Source organism: Hemibagrus wyckioides, linkage group LG11 (genome assembly GCF_019097595.1).
Source record: "Hemibagrus wyckioides isolate EC202008001 linkage group LG11, SWU_Hwy_1.0, whole genome shotgun sequence".
Classification (NCBI taxonomy): domain Eukaryota; kingdom Metazoa; phylum Chordata; class Actinopteri; order Siluriformes; family Bagridae; genus Hemibagrus; species Hemibagrus wyckioides.
The window spans coordinates 10969271-10992152 of record NC_080720.1 but is presented as its reverse complement, the minus strand read 5'-3'; the positions used below and the strand labels follow the sequence as shown (position 1 = coordinate 10992152).

General features: G+C 38.7%; 1 protein-coding gene across 3 annotated transcripts in view; it reads left to right on the top strand.

Moving 5' to 3' along the window:
- Nucleotides 1-105: 105 nt before the first annotated feature.
- Nucleotides 106-22882, top strand: part of gng12b (guanine nucleotide binding protein (G protein), gamma 12b) — a 53590-nt gene continuing 30813 nt past the window's right edge. Inside the window, exons 1-2 of one of the 3 annotated variants that reach the window (XM_058404156.1) lie at nucleotides 106-679; nucleotides 10043-10155. The gene's annotated coding sequence lies outside the window, so the exon portion shown is untranslated. The remainder of the gene's footprint in view (nucleotides 680-10042; nucleotides 10156-22882) is intronic. The other 2 variants (XM_058404155.1, XM_058404154.1) reach the window with 2 other exon arrangements.

Genomic DNA, 22882 nt, shown 5'->3' with positions numbered 1-22882 from the left:
TATTTATTTAAAATAAAATAAAATATTTTATTTTTATATTTTACTATAATTAAAAAAAAATGTAAATGATATTTAAAACAAAGTACTCTTTATTTATTTATTTGTTTGTTTGTTTGTTTGTTTATTTATTTGGATGCCTCTGTCCATAGTACAAGAGATTTGATGCAACGGGTGGGTCGTGGTTGTAAAAATCCTACCGATAGAGGGCGCTTTCAGCAGGCCCAGCAAGAGAGAAAAAAAATCCCCATGAGGCCGTATTCCAATACCTCCTGACTTTCTAGATAAGCACCCTACAAAGTAGTGTCACATAATGGCGCTCCTAGTACCCTACATATCCAATAGCGTGGCGTTTGCTATACAGCCGATGAGATTTTTGGATTCCAGTCGTCCAGCACCGTTCCCACCATTCCGCGTATATTTTCTCTGAGAGAAGTGAAAGGTCGCCTGTCCTCCTCGGGGTTTTTTTGTTTGTTTGTTTTTGTTTTTTTGTTTATCCACTTAAACCCATAAACAGTTTCAGTTTGTTTTCTCTAATCCGTCGTTTTATTTGTATATAATAGAGACACTCGTACTTTCCAAGTGAAGTATCTTAAGCTCGCTTATCTTTTTTGTTGCTTGGTAAAGAGTAGTGCTTTTTAAACAGTTCACGCGACGCGACGGTCTCTAAGGCTGAGCTCAGGTGAGTGTGTGTGTGTGTGTGTAAAACAGTCAAACATTTATCTAATTAAAGTGTTTATATTTGCTACAGATGTGTGTATGTTGTAATGGAGTAATTGTCCGCTGTTGGTAAATGTGAGTGAGTCACTGGAGCTTTGCTGTAGTTTTCCTGTCACTTCCCTGTAGTAGCTGGATCATGTCAAAAAATGCCAGTTTATATTTATATTAAATATTTACACACAAGTAATAAATGTAGTGGCTTCTTTTTGAATAGCTGTGTGTGTGTGTGTGTGTTGATCGATGTTACAAATGATAGAGCCTGTAATTAGCCAGTAGGTAACATTCACAAGGTGTGTATTCGGTGTAAATAATACATGAGTTTCAACCCTGTGTTTATTTTTATTTTCCCCCCAAAGGCTAAAATCAGTTAGGCTTCAATGTATGGCTGAATAACTGAATGAATAACTGAGTGTCTGTCTGTATTTACACTTGTGTACACACCTAAATAACTGTAGATGCCCTCACATACTATGATGAGGGAAATGAGAGGTTTTGTTTGGTTAATTCGCTGTGTTTGTGGTGAACTGTGTTTACTGGAATGTTGTACTGTGGTTTAGGCAAATCAGGTTCTCTGGTACAGTGTGAGGAGATCATGATCCCAGAAGGATTACCATGAATATGCGTTAACCGTTGATCTGTCCAGTCCATCCTGATCACCTGAGAGTGAGCTGTGTGAAATGGAGAAATCGCCCTGTTATTGTTGTCTTTGTCTGAAATAAACCCCACAGCACTGAGTTGACGTACAGACGCACAAAACTGTTAATTCAGTGTACGTAAGAATGTTTTGGGTATTTATCATCACTGACTTCAGGTTTGCGTCAAATCCCAAATCAATTAACCAGTCACGCAGGATTATACACCGATCAGGCATAACATTATGAGCAGTGAGAGGTGAAGTGAATAACACTGATGATCTCCTCATCATGGCACCTGTTAGTGGGTGGGATATATCAGGCAGCAAGTGAACATTTTGTCCTCAAAGTTGATGTGTTAGAAGCAGGAAAAATGGGCAAGCGTTAGGATTTGAGCGAGTTTGACAAGGATGACTAGACGACTGGATCAGAGTATCTCCAAAACTGCAGCTCTTGTGGGGTGTTCCCGGTCTGCAGTGGTCAGTATCTATCAAAAGTGGTGAACCCGGCGACTGGGTCATGGGTGGCCAAGGCTCAGTGATACACGTGGGGAGCGAAGGCTGGCCCGTGTGATCCAATCCAACAGATGAGCTACTGTTGCTCAAATTGCTGAAAAAGGTAATACTGGTTCTGATAGGTGTCAGAATATACAGTGCATGACAGGTCAGGGCTGTTTTGGGAGCAAAAGGGGGACCGACACAATATTAGGTAGGTGCTCATTTTGCTATGCCTGATCAGTGTGTAATACACTATATGACCAAAAGTATTTGGATACCTGAGCATTTTTTTTCCACAAAGCTGGAAGCAATAAATAGTCTAGAATGTCTTTGTAGGCTTTAACATTAGGTTCCTTTTCACCGAATCTATGGGGCATAGACTAAATCTGTTTCAGCGTGACAGTGCCCCTGTGCACTAAACCAGGTCCGTGGAGTCATGATTCAGCAAGGTTGGAGTGGAAGAACTCGAGTGACTTGCACCTCAACCCCACTGAACACCTTCGAGATGAACTGGAATACTGACTGCATACCAGGGATTCTTGCTGGACATCAGTGCCTGATCTCACTAATGCTTTTGTAACTAAATGAACACAAATCCCTACATCCACTCTCCAAATTCTAGTGGAAAACCTTCCCAGAAGAGTGAAGCCTATTATAAAAGCGAATTAGAGTCTGAAATAATATGCTCAGATATCCACAAATTTTTGGACATTTAGTATATTTAATGGTGGGTTGTGATTTCCAGGAGTGCAACAATGGCTGCTTTGAGAGCCACTGGTCTATTCTGTCTTTTGGTGAGTGCCATGATTGATCCTGATGATGTCTCTAACTGGAATAAACTTTCTCACAGACAGTCGCAGTCCATTTAGTAATAGTGTAGTATCTGGCATTTATTTCTTTTTGTCCATATACATGTTTTGGAGAATTTAAGAGGCAATGTCATTGTTTTTATAATGTAATGAAATGTTTTATTTAGTTTTATCCAGATTTATTTTTCCTGTTGCCGATGTTTAGCTCAATGATATTTTTCTTACATGAACAGTAAATTTTCAAGCTAGAATGAATTATAGAGAGGTTACTGCATTTGCTTATCCCATAAGGTTTTATAACATGATACCGTTATACAGCTTGTCTAGTACAGTATACATTCATGGGGAAACAATGTACACCCTCCTTGAGTCCTTCTAAATAACTACTTTTATTTTACATAAACAAACAAATATCCACATTTGACAACAACAAAAAAACGTAATAAATTTATATTATTTATCTGTTGTTGTTTTTTCACAAAAATCTGAACAAACTGTAAACCTAATAACCAACAGATACCCATAATGGGTTTTCAGCTAGGTGGATTACCGATGGATTGTTATAAAGCCATAAGGCAGGGTTGTTTGAGGATGAGTGAAAACGTTCTCCAGGATGAATTGAAGATGTCAGTTAATGTCAAGCCCTGGAGTATCCTGTAGGGTCTGTAAACTTCTGTATGCTTATTTGTTGATGTCGCAAACATGAAAGATTCAATGTGGACTGTCCAGGCAGATATGAAATTTTTGGTAATTTATAAAAGCAATATAGTTGCATTTTCAATTTCAATATTAGACCCATAAGTTACATACCATACTAATTGATGGCCTCATATACACTATATTGCCAAAAGTTTTGGGACGTCTGCCTTTACATGTACATGAATGTAATATGGAGTTAGCCCACCCTTTGCAGCTATAACAGCTTCAACTCTTCTGGGAAGGCTTTCCACAAGGTTTAGGACTGTGTTTGTGGGAGTTTTTGACCAGTCCACTAGAAGTGCATTTGTGTGGTCAGACACTGATGTTGGACGAGAAGGCCTGGCTCGGAGTCTCCGCTCTAATTCATCCCAAAGGTCATCTCTCGGGTTGAAGTCAGGACTCTGTGCAGGCCAGTCAAGTTTCTCCACACCAAACCTTGCTTTGTGCACTGGTGTGCAGTCATGTTGGAACGGGAAGAGGTCATCCCCAAACTATTCCCACAAAGTTGGGAGCATAAAATTGTCCAAAATGTCTTGGTATGCTGAAGCATTAAGAGTTCCTTTCACTGGAACTAAGGGGCCGAGCCCAACTCCTGAAAAACAACAGCTGAATTCAATGATTTGGAGGAGTGTCCCAAAACCTTTGGCAATACAGTGTATATAAGGTAATCAATTAGTTAGCCGAAAGTTTTGTATCTTAAGTAGCATCTCAGTAAGGTTTTTCCTACTTGAATTAGATTATTCTGATCATGCCCTACAAAGCTTATTGTTTTTCCTGCTCTGGTGCCCCCATAACCTCATTAAGTGGGCATGTTAAAGCATGAAGAGTTTGTTAATGAGCCGATGTACTGAAATAGAGATCTCAGTATTGGTTATGTGGAACACAATAATCAGACGTGATCATCAGCCAGCAATCTAAATAGCAGTAGTATAGCTCCTGGGCTTTATGCAAAACTTTATGCTACATTCATAAATACAACAGATTTATCGCTGCAAGTCACCAGTCACTGTACTAGGGTAGTCTGATCATTTTTGTCTAATTAGCAGTGTTTGGAGTTTTCACACTATGATAGCCTATGACTATGACAGTATTACAGAATGATTTATTACTTAATCTTTGCTTAAAAGTTTCATTACACATCTTGTTCATAGGTTCCTCACCGAATGCCTAAAACTGCATATAGTATCATACACTATATACTGTACATACCTATAATAAAGTTTATTATAAAAAAATCTATAAAATAATTATAAAATAATCTATATTATAAAATAGAAGAATTATTATAATCTTGCTTTCTAAAATATGTATTGAACTCTTCTCACTGTTCTTCTTGTTGTTCTTCTTCTTCTTCCTCTTCTTCTTCTTTAGTTGATGTGATGACACAATGCCTATGTGTGGTTAGCACATATAGCATGGATACACTGAACAAAGGGATGATTGATTTCCAAGGTTGGGCCACATGAGATTTCATCATGTTTCTCGGAATGGCACGCAATTCATATACCATATTGCCAAAGGTTTTGGGACACCAAATCACTTCCATGGCCACATGTGTATAAAATCAAGCACATGCAGACTACTTCTACAAACATTTGTGAAAGAATGGGTCGCTCTCAGGAGCTCAGTGAATTCAAGCGTGGTACTGTGATAGGTTGCCCCCTGTGCAATAAGTCCATTCATGAAATTACCTCACTATTAATATTCCACGGTCAACTGTTAGAGGTATTATAACAAAGTGGAAGCAATTGGGAACAAGAGCAACTCAGCCACGGAGTGGTAAGCCATGTAAAATCACAGAGCGGGGTAAGCGCATGCTGAGGCACACGGTGGCAGAAGTCACCAACTTTCTGCAGCGTCAATAACTACAGACCTCTAAACGTAGTGTGGCCTTCAGTTTAGCTCAAGAACAGTGCGCAGGGAGCTTCATGGGATGGGTTTTCATGGCCGAGCAGCTGTATCCAAACCTTACATCACCAAGTGCAATGCACAGCGTGGGATGCAGTGGTGTAAAACGCCGCCACCACTGGACTCTAGAGCAGTGGACACGTGTTCTCTGGAGTGACCAATCATGCTTCTCTGTCTGGCAATCTGATTTGGGTTTATGGGTATGGGTTTGGTGGTTGCCAGGAGAACAGTACAGGAGAACATGCTAGGATTAGTAGCAGCATTAGCAGTGTAACGTGTTGGCACCAAAACCCCTTTGAGAAAAGGAAGCTGCTGTAGTATTAATGGAGGGCGATGTGGAATCCAGCTTAGTACAAGATAATACACAGAAATGCATTTTACTCAGTATTTTCCAAAGGTCAGCAGTGAGGTATACTGCTCATGCACTGTGACTAAGCATGAAACCATGACACTGTAATAACACAAGTCTGACTATTTTAGTCCAGTCCAGACAGATATGTCTGTGATTTCACCAGCAGCTCATACCTCTTGTGTAGGACAACAGTTTAGCCCTTGCCTCCGAGTCATATTTCATCATCTTTGTGATCCAGAGATTTTTAAAAAAAATATTTTTTTTTTACTCATGACAGATGGATCTCTCGCACACTTAGTCACTTAGTCTGTTTCCATATCATATTTGCAGGCAGTTTATTACAGTGAAAAAAGATTAAAAAAAACTTATCCTGACTATTATGACAGTGACAGATTTAAAATCAGTTTAGATCTTGCAATTTGTAATCTTTAATAAAATCATAGTTTTCTCTGATTCCAGATATTGAACAATTCCTTTTCAATTAACCGATGAATGGAGCAGATCATTTAGTTGCTGTATTTGTCTTTCATGTCATAAAGGAACAGTTTGTCGTATATAGTATTGCTGTATATTGATGATGTATTTCCTTAATTGTTAGCTGTGCAAAACCTCAGGCGTGAAGCATGTCATAGCAGATCGAATATCTTCCTCTAGTAAAGGGTAAATGGTGTCAATTTTCAGTTGCAGCGTTACCATATCAGATTTGCATTTCCTGCATGCACCTTCATTCCTCTTGTAGCGGAACAGATGTGACACACCAGTACCACATGTTAGCCTCTTTTCTACTATTTCACACACTCTCAGAGAAAGTGTTTAGGGGGAAGAAAAATACCGCTGTCTTTTACTCTTTAGTTTCCATTCCTCAGAACGTCCTCAGATCCTCACACTTCTTTCACACTCTGAAGCCTAGTGATGTGAAAAAATAGGTGTGTGTAGGGTCATGATCAAGGCCACGTTTGCACAAGTTGAAGAGGAGGAAGATGGCTTTCGTACACAACACCTGGGACACGGGTTGCATATCTTATCAGCTATATTTTAGTTAATGAATTTTTTTTCACTTTGTATTGTACTAGGTCATACACGTTCACACATGATATAAAAGCCCTGTTACTCAGGGTGTGTCATAATGAAAAATGTATTCATGAAAGTGCCATTGTGCCTTATTGTCTTTAAAAGGTTGCCATTTAATTACGTTTGTAGATCACAAGTCACTCCAATGCTTAAGTGTAGCTAGTTAACAAAACACAGACCAAGGAACAGCTATTATAATTTAATAGCTAATACATTAGATTAGAACTAAATCTAGTTAAAAGCTAAGCTAAGATTAACACATGTACACCTGAGGTCTCAGAAAACTTGCTGTGTTACAAAGTCATTTGCTTTCATTTACACTATATTGCTAAAAGTTTTGGGACAAATCATTGAATTCAGGTGTTGGACTCGGCCCCTTAGTTCCAGTGAAAGGAACTCTTAATGCTTCAGCATACTAAGACAGCAGTCCAGTTGGAGCAATCTGGAGGAAGTGTCTGAACTGACAACCTCTCAACTGACAGCTCACGAAAACTAACACACACAAAGGGCTGCTGATAGAGTGTTAATTTATAACCAGTGTTGGAACGTAGCAAGAGTACACCAACTTTAGTACTGTGCTCAACTTCTGCTGTGTAACTTTGGCTTTTGAAACACAAACCCACATTGTCAGATGGATCATCGATCTTGCGTGTAGTCATAAATTTCACATTTCCGGATTTCTTTAAAGCTGATATGATCAGATGATAACTTCTGTCTGAAATTTACTCTGGCCCCGAACTAGCTTCCACCAAATGATTAAATGATTCAGAAAAGATCTTTAAAAAAGGGCAAGAGTACTGAATACTGCCAAGACAGTAGGTTATACCTTACTATACTCTATGTAGGTTAGTTGCATAGAGGCTATACTGTGTGTGTGTGTGTGTGTGCATGCAGGTGACCTCTTTAGAGTAGGACCTCAAATGTACGTTCACATGAAAACCATAAACGTGTATATACATTCACTGAACGTTAGACTGAATAGCACTTAGGCTATTAGTCACATTTCTTTATTCACTTTTAATTACGTTTTAAATAAGATGAACAACTCAGTCCCAGATTTCAATGTCAGTAGTATATATAATTTATAGAAGTAATATAAATATGTAAATATAAATTATACAATAATCTGTTTCTTATTAGATCACCTCATTGATTATTAGTTTCCTGTGTTTTTTTCTTGACACTCTCCCTTTCTTGTTGTCAGTGTTAATAAGTGTCTTGGTTCTTTTTTTGCTTAGAAACTATAAATTTTGCATTATACAGCCAGACGTATGTGGACACCAGGCCATCACACCCATATGTGGTTCTTCCCCAGACTAAGTTGGAACACACACGTATCTTGTATCTATAGAATTATAGTTTCCCTTCACTGGATCTAAGGGGTCCAAACCTGTTTCAGCATGACAATGCCCCTGCACAAAGCAAGCTCCATGAAGAAGGAGTGAAAGAACTTGTATAGCCTACACAGAGCCCAGACCTCAACCCCATTGAACACCTTTGTGATGAACTGGATTGCTGACTCCACCCCAGGCCTCCTCACCTAACATCACTACCTGACCTCACTAGTGCTTTTGAGGCTGAATGAGCAATTTTTAACAACTTGGTCCTATATTGTGTAATGCTTCATAAATTAATGCTTCTACGTTTTGTCTGGATGTCTTCGATATAGGCTATCGCTTTGTGAGAAATATATTTAGACTTCATGCTGCTGAAATAAGCTCAGGAGGGAACGGTGACACTGGAGCTATAAGGAGGCAAAGCTACCATAGTGTCTGCCGTCTGGCCAGTTTCACAAGCTGTTTAAAATGACATCTCTTAGTTTTCTATCCTTTACTAAAATAGCGGTTATCATCGCCTGCTTTCCCAATCCCACTGGGTATCTGTGGGTCATGTGCAGCATTAGTAGTTAAGTGCATCTGAAAATTGTGTCCTGTTCCTCTGGGCAGTGTCTGGATGCTCTATTCCACGGGGAGTGTCTCAGGAGTGGGCTGGAATGGGTGAAGGAGGAGATTTTTTCAGAAGACTGGTCCCAGTGACCCTGTAGTGTTTTTTCTGTGATTTCTGTATATCATACAGAATCAGTGCTAAAATGATTCTATCAATTCTATATGATATAGAATTGGACCAGTGTTAGTATGAAATTTTACATTAGTGTCGTCCTGTTAAATGACTTTGGTGTGCTCATAAACACACAATTTGTCATTAGAGATCTGGTGTGATTCTGCTATTCTTGATTGGGTGTTTTAGGGTCAAACCTCATTTTGCTGTCTCGCTCAGTGTTAATAAGCATCACTCACAAGAGATACACCTGTTAGGTGGCAAAATACCTTCCGTATTGTTACAGAAGAGTATTACAACAAAATTTACACTAAGGTCTATAGATATCATTTCATCTTCTTGACCTCTTTTCTTGACCTTTATTTTCTGACATGGTTTTTATCAAAATGTAACACAAAACAGTTGTTAAGTGATTTTCTTACCAAACAGCCTTATTGAGCATTATAGAAAAAACATGTTTGTTCTTTGAGTAAAATTCATTAGCACTATATTTTAAAATAGTTGTCTTAGTTCTGTCAAGAGAAAATAACAAGGTTTTCTTGCTTTTTTTCCCCCAAATTGAAAATGGGAGATAGCTAACATTGTGAGTGGGAAATTGCTGAAACATCAGGCCACATATACCACAAGGATGGTCTGAGGATTCAGTTTATTTTTTTTATCCTTAATTTGCATAATTTGCAAATATTGCCAGGCACTCTATCACTATATCTTTTCAGCCTGTCTGTGTGTAGACCACACAAAATATGATGACAGGGCTCACAAAATATGTTTTGTAAAATGACTTAGAAAATATCCAGGGTTATTACATACATTGTTATTTTATTTATGTCTTAATTTTTGGCAGTTATTATTATTTTTATTATTATTATTAACTCAATTAATTAATTGTTTTTATTTTATTAATTTATTTGTTTAATTTGGCCTCAGAAGATTTGTGCTAATAGCTTAATTTCAAACTTGTGGCCATACTGCAGAGCTTTCATTGTCATGTCATTTTTAAGTCTCTGCTACTTCTACAATATTATTTATCATCATATTAATTATCATCATCACCATCATCATAATAATCATGATAATATGTTAATAGACCTGAACCACATCAATATGGAGAATCACTCCAGTGTCCTCTTTGCACAGTATAAAACTGTTGAAAAGGGTCAGAAGAGATTTGTTAGGCTCTTACTCCCTCGGTTTTCCAGCACTGAAGCATATTATCAGGAGATGTAAAGCCTCATTAGAAGAAACCACAAGGGAGTGGTAATTATTATTTATTCTTTAACTTCACTCCGTCTCCCGCAGGTACCCTCAGAGTTCAGTGTGCCTGAATCACAGGAGAGTCATTTAGAGGAATTCACCACGCGACAGCTGTCGTAGTTCTCCAGTTCAACGTAAGCCTATATCGCATCAATCAGGTTTGTATTTTCTCAAGCTTTTTACTCCTTCTACCTCCATGTTTACTAAAATAGAGAATAGGGGTAGACAAGATGATATGCCATCATTATCATGAGAATTTACTCTTTTCTGTAACTGTTACAGCCACAGTCAAGAGCTCAGCAGTTATTAACCAATAGACATTTGGTTTTAGGGTAAAAGAAAAAGTACCTACAGTTCTGTCAAAACTATATTCATATTTCAAGACATAATTCAACAAGCTATTGAAATATAGCACTTATATTATAATACAAATCATTTCACTTGTAATGAGAATAAGAAACAGTGGTTACCATTACCAAATGTTTGCATACATAAAAATGCTACCTCATGTTTTTCCATGCAATGTGATCCATGCCAAGCATTATTGCATGTATAATATACTGGCAACTTTTCTCAAGTCATATGTACCACGGTGCTGTTGATTTGTTTGGCTCAGATGGTTGTTAGGCTGGAAGACATGTCACCGGTTTATATTAATGTGCTTGTATTAATATGTTATTCTTTCCCTAGTAACAGTTTAAGCAGTTATAGTGGATACTCCACTCCACATAAATGTCGAAATGTTTCTGACTGTTGAAATGGTAAACTTTCTGAGGAGAGGTTTATTTAGTATTTCTGGAACAAGTCTTCAAGAAAGAGGACTTTGCACTTCCTTATTTCTTGGTAACATCATAAGCTCAATTTGTTTGGTTTATGTAAAAGGGGTTGGTATTGGGGTGAGTGTTTATAGCTGCTTTCATGTCAGTGGTAGCAAGAATGAACTTGTTTTGGCGTTCCACAACAAAAAGTGAATATGAATTTATAAAACTTATTGGGCCCTTAAGTATTTGGGCAGTATATTTCAGAGCATCTCCAAAACTGCAGCTCTTGTGGCGTGTTCCCGGTCTGCAGTGGTCAGTATCTATCAAAAGTGGTCCAAGGAAGGGACAGTGGTGAACCGGTGACAGGGTCATGGACGGCCAAGGTTCATTGATGCACGTGGGAAGCGAAGGCTGGCCCGTGTGATCCGATTCAACAGATGAGCTACTGTTGCTCAAATTGCTGAAGAAGTTAATGCTGGTTCTGACAGAAAGGTGTCAGAATACACAGTGCATGATGGGTCAGGGCTGTTTTGGCAGCAAAAGGGGGACCAACACAATATTAGGTATGTTATGCCTGGTTGGTGTATTTATATATATTACAATAGATATTACAGCAATTTTTTCATAGTCTCAAATCTAATTGGACAAACTGCCTGAAGTCTGAAACCAATGGACATCAAATTCTGAGTTTCCTTCCTTGAGATGTTTCTCCAGGCCTTTAGGTGACAAAAGGCAGGACAAACATTAACCTGTTTAGAAAGCAGCCACTCATTTAGGTTGATTGGGGATATAAACATTTCCACTCATATTAAGATTTTGGCCAGCATGATATATGATGGGAGTCACAAATACAGAAATGGCAGCCCACTGTGTATTGTTTGAGAAGCCAGGGTTTCACATCAAAGCCTCTTACATAAAGCCTATAAACAACACCACAAACAGCAGCACTACTGCGGAGTGGCTACAACAGACTATTGTCCACATGCCCACCTATTGATATCTGTTTAATTAGGTGTCTTGTGTAGCAGTGTATTGCAGAGCAGTAATGTTCTCACAACATCGATGGGAGGAATGGGTCTCTTAGCAACTGTGAGAACACAGCAGGTAATAAAAAAAAATCAGCCATACAGAGGATATTATGGTCTACAGGTTGAGGAGATGCTTGGGATAACCGGATCAGACCTGATGTGTATTCATTCACCCGAGAGGATGTTTCATACAGAGAACACACTATACACTATGCTAAACCATTCAACAGATTCCAAGTCTTTTCTGCATTTATATATGGAGGTGGCGCTGACATACATGCCTCCTCCCTCTGATTTTGCACTGAGATAATGCAGTCTTTTGTTTTGTGTAAATGTGTCATGCACAGGAAGGCCTCGGCATGCTCGCTCTTATCTCTCGTCACATCTGTGTTGTGAAAACGGCATGTGTGTTAACTGCACATTCAGGGTTGGAAGTCTTTCTCTCCTGCTAGTGGCTAGTACACCACTAGTACTTGTTTTTTACGTTTGGACTTTGTTCACTACTTTTAGTGACTGTTTTGTACAATAAAGGTTAACATTGTGTTGATGTGGAAGAAGTACAGGAGTGCACTGAGGTGTAGTGTTTGGACTTTGCCTGGAGTTTATGACCCCCCCCCCCCCACAGTCACACACACACACACACACACACACACACACTCGTCTCTTGCTAATTCACCTTTCAGCTGGAAACCTACAGCTGATATTAACACTTAAGTGTTTTTTTATTATTCTATAATTACTGTTTCTGATTTTAAGGGTTAATCAAGACACTCATTCATCTATTATGCTTATGAATTTCTGCGTCAAGCTTCATTACACGAGATTACGCGAGAAAATAGATTCCTGATATGTACATTGTGTGTGTTAACAGGTGTGCTAAAATAACTTGTTTTGTTTGAACTCACCCATGCTTCAAGCAACCAAAAATATTGGAACAGGTAACTTACAGGTGTTTCTGGTTGCCCAGGTATACCTGTTAGTTTGAATATTTAAACTATTAATAGCTCTGAATGTCTGCTTTTGTTTGAGCCCGGGACACAGGTTTTGCTTGTGATGTCTGCATTTGCTGTTAAAAAGGATAAACCAGAAATGCAAGCCGTTTTGAAGCAGAGAAAAGATGGAACATCTGTCAGAGGCATCGCACAAGCTTTGGTCATAGCCAATATAACAATTTGGAATTTCCTGAAAAAGAAAGTAACCACTGGTGTACTAATAACCAGACATCATAAAGATCGGTGGGGAAAAAAATCAGTTGATGATAGGAACATTGTGAGAGCTGTGAAGAGAAACCCAGAAACAACAGTCAGTGACGTCATAAACAACCTCCACATGACACATGTGAAGATATCACAATCTAACATTCAAAGAAGACTCTGAGATCAGATATATAGAGGCCATACCACAAGATGTAAACCTCATCTGAGGTAAGTATAAGAAGGGCATATTGATTCACAAAGAAGTACAGAGATGAACCACAAAAACTTGGAAAGGCCCAAAACAAACAAATGTGGTTAAAACCTGGAAACGCAAAAGAAGAATGCAACCAAGTGACGTCAGCGTGCTGTCCACTTTATGCAGTTATTGCAAGCCAGAGATATGTAATCAAGTACTATGTTCTATTTACATGAATACTATATGTTCCAATACATTTGCTTACCCCAAAATGGGGTGGTCTGTCACTAAATGTGCTGTGTTCTAGTTTAAGCTCATGGATGAAGTCTCATATTCATCTTTTCATCTCAAACCCAAATGTCTTCAGTGCAAAAGCAAAAAACAGAACCGGCCCTGCCATTCCAATACTGTATATGGACTTCATGTGGACTAATGCAAAGTATAAAATTTTTCCCAAACTAATAAGCATGCTCTCAGACTGTACAGTATGTTAAGTTTAATCTTATACAGTGTACATAGATCATATGCAGGGCTAGGTGCAATTCTGAATATCTACACATATTACATATCTAATTGTAGCACAAATGAAGGCTGATAATAAGCTAAATCTATTTTAGATTAAGATTTCAGCTCAAGACAAGGAGCTGAGTGAGCTTCTTGCAGCTACTTAGTAATCATTCAATTACAGGGAAATTATAAACCATGTGAGACGGCTGAAAGACGCCAATTCATATTAGTTTGAAATGTGTTTCTTTAGCAGTCACATTCTCCTGCTTGAAAATGTATTGCATTAAAGTAGTTTATTGTGATTAGTCGAATTGGGTAAAGGAAATGTAATTCACATGCAGAGATGTCAGGTTTGGATTGGTGTGAAGTTTCACACATCTCACCTCACCACTCCTGATAGTAGTATAGTCAGAAACCTGCCTCCCATTTTCCTGTGGAGCAATGTGGACAGCTCACTGTGTAAATCTGCATGATCAGCATGCTGAGGATAATGGCAGACGGAAGTCTTCATCTTGGCCTTGTGTTTCAGCCACAATGTTAGAGTTAACTGTCTAGGTTACTATATGGTAATGTGTTCTCATCTCAAATAACAAAGTAAGGCAACAGGCAACTATATATATATATATATATATATATATATAAACATGGAAATGTTCGTCTATAAATTGCTAGCAATAGTATTTATTTTGACTCTTAGTCACTAAGCTGTACATTTGCATTGTGGTTTTATAAGCAACATTTCTTTTTTGTTTTTCATTAGCTTGTGTTGAGCATGGTTGCCCTTGTTTATATGCTTCATTATAGCAAGAACATGCACAGAATATGGGAGTGAGTATTATCTGACAGAAAGTAATGGTTTGCACTTCAGAAGTTTTTAAGTAGCAGTCATATGATACATTGACATTAATAGGAAAGGGGAATGCTTACCAGGTCCATCCAGTTTCTTTCTTTGATTAGTTTATAGCTACTGATGGTAACATACATATATACAGTATATATATATATATATACATATACATACCGATTAGGCATAACGCTATGAGCACCTGCCTAATATTGTGTTAGTCCCACTTATGCACTTTTGCTGCAAAAACAGCCCTGACCCATCATGCACTGTGTATTCTGACACCTTTCTATCAGAACCAGCATTAACCTCTTCAGCATATATATATAATTTAATCTGAAAACAAACTGCTAGTTCCCAGCATGCTGATTTTAAATGTTATAGATGTGCTGATCATCATAAAAACTATTGTTTGTTTTAAAAATCTTTTTCCTCTTCTTCTTCTTCTTCTTCTTATTGCTGTTGTTGTTCTTGTTATATCTCCCCCTCTCCCTATATAATTTGAGATATATCCATCTTTATCTCTCTGCTCTCTTCTCTTGGTCTCCATGACGAGTTTCCTGCTTGGTTGCCTAGCAATGCTTAAACCCTGATTTGACTTGGGTTTGTGTCTGGGGGTAGCATGGTTTGGTCAGTGCCACACATGCTGTTTTCTGCTGCTTCCCAAAACAAAGCTCCTTTGCTCAGACTAGTCCATTTCAGCTAGCCTGTTTATTGTTTATTGCTTACACATGTCGTACAATGAGTCAGTAAATCTGAGCCGTACTTCCAGCTGAATCCTAATACACAAAGGGCAGTATTACTCAACTCATTGCCTTTCCACATATATGCGTCTTTGTGTGAAGCCTCATATGTGGGTTTTGTATTGTTCTGCAATGCATAAATGGACTGAACGGGCGTCTCTGTTCAAAATTCCCTCAATTAACACATTTTAATGTACTAGATCTAGACTATGATTGTTTTTTTTTTTTGTTTTTTTATTAAGAAGAGTGTATGTTTGCTATCTTGCCATGCTTCTGTACTGTACAGCCGTTTCACTCTTACATAAGCAAACTCTGAGATGCTTTCTTTCCGTTGCCTGGCAATGCGTAAACCCGAACCCCCCGGCCCCTCTCTCTCTCTCTCTCTCTCTCTCTCTCTCTCTCTCTCTCTCTCTCTCTCTCTCTCTCTGTTTCCGCGCGAATGAAATGAATTTAACATCTTGCCCCACGAATGGTTCTGCACTGGACATCCAAACTAAACAGTTTTCAGTTTAAGTGCAGATTAATGAAGTCCTGAAAGGAAACCAGCTCTCAGTGCAGCACTGCACTGCCAGACAAGAACAACGTCTCTTTCAGTATCGTATTCACCAGCCAGGTCTGTTAAGATGTATGGAATAGGCGTGAATTTAACATCACAAATGTTTCACAAATCTTGAAATCATGTCATCATGGTCCCTGTCCCCCCTCAACATAAAAAAGGGCACATTAAACAGCCTGGACAATCAAATGCTTCAACAAACACCAATGACTTAAGTTTTTGGATTGTGATTATTTTATTTTTGTGATACAGAACAAAAAAACAGCTGGAATTTTCCACAGTTTGCATCATTCTTCACCTGGTTGCGTCATGTTGGTTTAGTCTGACTCTGCTGATCGGTCAGGGTGTTGAACTGGTTTCACTGGAATGTGGTGAAGCCATCAGGGCAGAGGAGAGGAGACAGTTTGGGAGATCTTTTTCAGAAGCACTTCACTTTTTCATTCTTGATGCGTATTCACATTATGATGATTAATAGTTCACTAGAAGCTTGAATGAGGTATGGCCTCTGTTTTTCAGTCCTGTAAAGGAGTCTCTATTAAGGAATTATTGCCTTTCAAAACTGAGTTACTTGCTCTGCATTGTGTTGCAGACTCTTGAATAGAATTGTATTAAACCTTTGGTAGCTTTAAATGTAGCTTTCATACATTAGGTTGTTGATTCACATCCCTAATAGACTGTAAACTGTTAGCAGTTATTGTGCTAAGAAACAGAAAACCACCAGAGACATCCTTTGTGTTAGCTGTGAGAATATTCACTGCTGCCTTCGCGTTGTACACCATCTTCATTGGGGTTATTTTGTTTTGTGTTTTGTTTTCTTTTGTTGATCATCGAACATGACTTTTCATCAGCTTTGTCCTACACTATATTGCCAAAAGTTTTGGGAAATCATTGAATTCAGGTGTTGTTTTTCAGGGGTTGGGCTCGGCCCCTTAGTTCCAGTGAAACGATTCAGCATTCCAAGACATTTTGGACAACTCTTTGGGAACAGTTTGGGGATATCCCCTTCCTGTTCCAACATGACTGCACACTAGTGCACAAAGCAAGGTCCATAAAGACATGGATGAGCGAGTTTGGTGTCAAGTTCCTCACTTGACTGGCCTGCACAGAGTCCTGACCTCAATCTGATAGAACACCTTTGGGATGAATTAGAGCAGAGACTGCAAGCCAGACCTTCTCGTCCAACATCAGTGCCTGACCTCACAAATGCGCGTCTAGAGCAATGGTCAAAATTCCCATAAACACACTCCTCAACCTTGTGGAAAGCCTTCCCAGAAGAGTTAAAGCTGTTATAGCTGCAAAGGGCAGGCCAATTGAAGTACAAGGCAGATGTCCCAAAACTTTTGCCATTATAGTGTACCTGCAAACTTGTTTAATCTAATGCAGGACAATGCTGCTCTCTTGTGGAGTAAATGCAGCAGTGCACCTATATATTAAAGCAACTGGTTTTTCCTTGTTTGTTTGAAATGACTCAGATAAACACACTGCTACACACTGAGCCACTTGTCTAGGTTTGAGTCATGTGGTGTGAAAACTCTCTGCATCAAAGACTTCCTGTAGATGCTATGCCCGAGTGAAAGTGAGCTCATGTCTGACCTTGTACCCAATATTTAATATTTCCTGTTTGGATCAAAAGCAAAAGTATGCGTAAGGTCAGATCCAGGAAATGAGCTGTTCCTAGCTTTTCTCTAAGGGTGAACATGACTGTTAGCCATGAAGGTTAATCATGGCCAGCTGCTAAGCAACATCGAATCAACTGACCCATTCTTTCATAGTTAATCACTTTAGTCAAATCCTGTGTTAAATGATCAGTACTAAAAGGGAAACCCATAGTTCTATGTAGCAGCATTTAAAAGACAATAAATGTATCATGAGCAGGAGGACTTTGCTTTTGTATGGGCGTGAGCCACCTGTAACTATAGTAAAAAAATCATATAAAAACTGCATTTATGTTAATGGACTTTATTATCTGACTGCTCATTATTGTAGTGGTTTAAAATAAGCTAATGATTTGTTTAGATTTTGGCAAATTGATCCAGCCAGATTAGTTAGGAAATATCATTTCTGCCTCTGGGTTTTCCCCAGTGTTTCAGGTGGAAAAGTGGTAGGGTTAATATTTAATATTTAATTATATCTGAGCTCAGACATGAATACACGTATTTTGAACACTAAACAGATACAGATATATCTGTGTTTACCCCACAACACGACACACAGCATTGTAGGCACCAGGTAGCTGTGTGTTAAACACATGTAGTCCAGCATTCTCAATAGACACAAATAGTATCACCAATATTTAATTTATGCATTTGTTTGACATTATCTATCTATCTATCTATCTATCTATCTATCTATCTATCTATATATATATATATATATATATATATATATATATATATATATATATATAGGAATGTGATTAGGAGTTTGAAATACAGAAAATGTTTGACTATTTAGGCCAATTAAATTCTAACTTATATTATTATATCCTTATATCCTAATTATACTCTTTTAGGACGCTCATTTTTAAAAACAAATTGTTGTTTTTGATGGGGCATTATGCCCAGTATCCACCAGAGTGCGCTATTTATCTTGGTTTGTCTTTGTACAGGTACCTGGAGCCTAACAACAATAAAAAAAAAGTTATTAGACATTCACAAAGACAGAAATTCAGAGTGATTTAGTTTTTTAGTTAAATATGTAGTTTAATAAATGTGTAAATTGCATATTTACAATTTTTAAAATCAATGAATGAATGGTGTAAGATCATCAGCCTTGAACTAGCTTTTCTAAGATGACCTAAGATTAATTGCTCTGCAGGTGTGTGTGTGTGGTTGCATTCTTTACAGGTGGCATGACAAAATTTCTTTTTAGGGTCAAACAGGTGTGTGTGAGTGTGTGTGTGTGTGTGAGTGTGTGTGTGAGGGAGAGAGAGAGAGACTTGTGTTTTAGAAATGATTCGGAAATGCCATGCACTGGACAGCCATTAAATTAGACTAATTTAAATGTAGTAAAATTTACCATAAAATAATTTAAAGACATCAGAATTTAAGCTGAGTGATATTTACATTTTTTTATTTCCAGATTTAGATTTTTTTTTATTATTGATTGTTTCACTTGGTGAGAAGAACTGTGATATTTACATAATTATTTACATGAATAGTATATTAAAATTAATGCTTTACAAATCTTATTGTTAGCTTTTTTTTCCTCAAGGTTATCCAGATTTTTTTGTTTTTTTCATATGTGCCATGATCTGTCTGTCCCTGTAACAGAGAGAAAGAAGCACTTGGGTCCTAATGTACTACAGTAACGTGAGTGTTTAGATGTCATATGTATGTATGTATGCACCAGACCCTCTCCAGTAGACCCGCTCCTTTGAGGCTTTTGCCCTTGCAGGAATGCTGGTCTTAGAGAGATGAACTCAGTGTGAGGTCATTAAGGGCATGACATATAATGCGATATGTTACAGGGTGCAGAGCAGGAGAGCTCTTATCTGAGAGGTGTGTTTTCTCCTCTCTGTTGAGAAAAAAAAAAAGCAGAGCAGAAAAATGCTCTCCACTTCCAAATAACAAAACAGCAGTACATTCGGTGCAGCCATTGCATAACACCGGCAGGCATAGCGGATGTGAACATCCGTCATTGGGAAAGCCTATTACCGGGGATGAAGGGGAACTGAACAAACCTGAGCGTCCTGCTTTTTGCCCTGCATATGCTTGTGCATGCGTGTACCTTCATTAGGCTGTGTGTTTGTGTGCAACACGTTCCTCTTCAGGCGTCTCAGTGAGAGATATGAGATATAAGGCCAATATTATCTGGCTCCTGAGTTCCTGCTATTGCCCAACCCTTACGTAGGCTTTTCTGTCCTTCCTGTGTTAATTATCTCATGACCATATTTGGACTTTTTCCTTGGATAGCAAAACTTACATCCTGCCCTCACCCACTCTCAAACATCCTCTTTTTCTCTCTCTTACTAACACGCACAGAAGCCAGACAGGCGTGCCCTGTCAGGATGTGATGTCACAGCACTTTGTTATATTCCTCTTTTTGATCCTGTGTGATCTCGACTTCCAATTCCGCTGGCCTGTAGGGAAAAAGAGGAAATGCATTGGGTTTGGGTTTGTTATTCTATTTCTCTTTGTTTTGTTTTGTCAGATTGCACGCTTGCCTTGCAGCCTATCGTAAGCATCTTCCTCATTCCTGATTCAATAGGATTGTATAAGAATGACCTTGCACATGTTATATAAGTTCTGTAACTGGTTTGCTCTTCTGCAGAAAAGAAAGAGAAAAGGAATATAAGTCATGTTTATCACCACACTACTATGATGATTCATTTCTATCCTTATGGAAGGAGTCTGTACTCTGACCCGGTCCACAGGACATATAAATAAAAATTATGTAAATCAAACCCTGTGGCCTTCAGTGTCACCAGATCTCAACCCTCAAGTAAACACTACTGAAAGAATTTGGAGTACTCTCCACCATCATCAAAACACTAAATGAGGGAATATTGTTTTACAAGAACGGCATGCATCTCTCCAGTATAGTTCATCAGACTTGCAGAATCTCTGCCAAGGTGCAAGATGTTGTTTTGGCAGCTAATGTTGGTCCCACAGCCTGCCAAGACACTGTTTACTGTCTCACTACCAGGCGAGAAAGCACTTTAAATTATTATAACCCTTGTGATAATTGCCTAAACTTTTAGCATATTTTTGATATCCGGCTACTGTGTTAAAAATAACATCACTGTCTCTGTCTGACACCCACATGCACCCACAGTTCCTTCAGGTTCTGAAAGTGACACAGTCACACCTTATTGGAATGACATTTCAAAGAAATGAAAACGTTAGGTGAAGGTCATATGCATTTCCCAGGTTCTTACTGTGTCTGAATGGTGTCGTGTGTGATAGAGAAGCCTTGCAGTTTAGTCTTTTGGCCCTCTGTACGTCTGCATTACTAATTAGGATGATTAATTATTTATCAGAATACAGCAGTGCAATGAGATAGCCAGTCTTTTGGTAAAAGTCATCAAGTCTCGTAATAAGAGGTGATTCAACTCTTACAGTTAGCACTGAGCAACGTGTAAAGGAGAAATGTAGATTGTGTGTGTGTGAATGTGTCCTGTTCTGCATTGTGTGTGAGCATTGGAGAGGATCCAGCGGTCTTGTCTGCCTGCGTGTAACATATGTTCCTTGTACACAGCTTCATCTATGCTGCCGCTTAGCAAATGTAGGTCAGCAGGGCCTATTTATGCAGTAATGCTGTATGTCTGGTACAACATTATTTAAACTCAGAAGCTATTCTGCATTCTAGCTACCTGTGTGTGAGTGTGTGTGGTGTGTAAGGGGAGAATAGTTTGGGCTGGTTGTGTATACGTGTAATAATGAGTTTCTAAGAATTGTCTTGTGTCTTCAGCGGGTTAAGCTGTATTTGAAAAGCTATTTCAGTAACATGAGAAAATCCTCAAGAAAATCGTGTCAAAATACTAACACTAATTCTACCGGTTTACTTCTCGTCTTTGTTTTGTGCTTCAGCTTTTGTGTTCTGCCTAACACAGAGACATCTTTCTAGACAAGGATGAGTTGTTTGCGGTATGAAACCGCTCCAATTCAGTTTGATAGCATTGCAAGTAAAATGTTTGTTCCTCAGAGCACCGATTCATTGTTGCCATATTCGTTCTGATCATTTCTTTTCAAAAATCATTTTTGAGCAGGGCAGCATGATGATTCAGTGCAGAATTTGTGGCTTAACAGCTCCAGTGTCTTCAGGTTGATACTGGGCTCAGATTACAGTCTGTAAGGAGTTTCCCTTGTTCTCCCTGTATCACTATTGGTATACAGAGGGTTGCTATCCTCCCACCTCCCCAAAACATCCCGCCAGGTGGATTGTCTGCTCTAATTTGCCCAATTCAGACAAACAAATAAATAATTTTTATTTTTCAACCATCATTAAATATGACTATTGACATGGTCTAAAAATAAATCCTAGTTGCCTGAGTTGTTATGATCTTGGTTCAAAACCAAAACAACTTCTGGTAACCAAGAGCCATCTCGTGATTTGAAAACAGATGCTACAGTTCCTATTTAGACATAGACTTTTTATCAGTAGAATAGGGCTACGTGTGCATTAGTGCATGAAATATGTTGGCACCTGTATGTCTGCGAAGCATGTGAAACTGTGCCTGTGTCTGAACTATGCCTGTTTGTGTGTGAATGTATGCATCTATGCACGTCTGTGTGTGTGTTTGAATGTCTATGTGCAGATGTAGGTTTGTTCTTTCCCTGCCAGAAAATTACTGCTTTGTGTTCATATTGTCTTCTGAGCACTTCACCTGTTTGTTAGAATCTACAGGAGCTACAGGGAAGTCTCTGAAATACTTCCTCATGCATTATTCTGTATTTTGCATTCACGTTTCCTATAAGGCCTGCATGTGTGCACAGGAATGTGGCACACCTTAACCCAGAACCGAGCTTTAAGTGGATCAACACGGCTGCACCATGTCCCTGCCGAGCAGCGATGTGGCCTCACTGATGTGGCTTCACTGGAAAAATATTTTCCGTCCACTTCCATGACATGCCTGACATTCCTCTTGTTGGTGCAGCTTGGGACTGTGTGTTTGAAGTGTGTGTTGGAAAGCTGTGCCCCACAGAGAATGGACTCAAAGGAAATATTTGCCAGGCCCAAAATAAGTGGGCTTTAATTGCAAAGCTGTCCTTGACTCATAAGAAATAATTGTATCAACCCTCCCGATCCATCAGAGTTAAGCTTGGACTGTTAAAAAAAAAAGATGAGAAGTCCCGTCTTAAACAGCAGAGCTCTCCTGGAGTCTGGTGGCTGTGAGGAGCGTGATATGGTTGAGTATGTTTGTTTTGTGTAGGGGAATGGGCTGTTAAAAAAGCTGCTTTTCCTGTCATGTAACCCCTGCAATAACCATATACATCCTGCTGAAACAGATGACTCAGACTAAAGGCAGCATGCTACAAGGTGCCTCCATGTGTGCATTTGCTGGTTGATGATTCAGGAAATGCTGGTTGTTAACCCAAAAACAACTTCAATC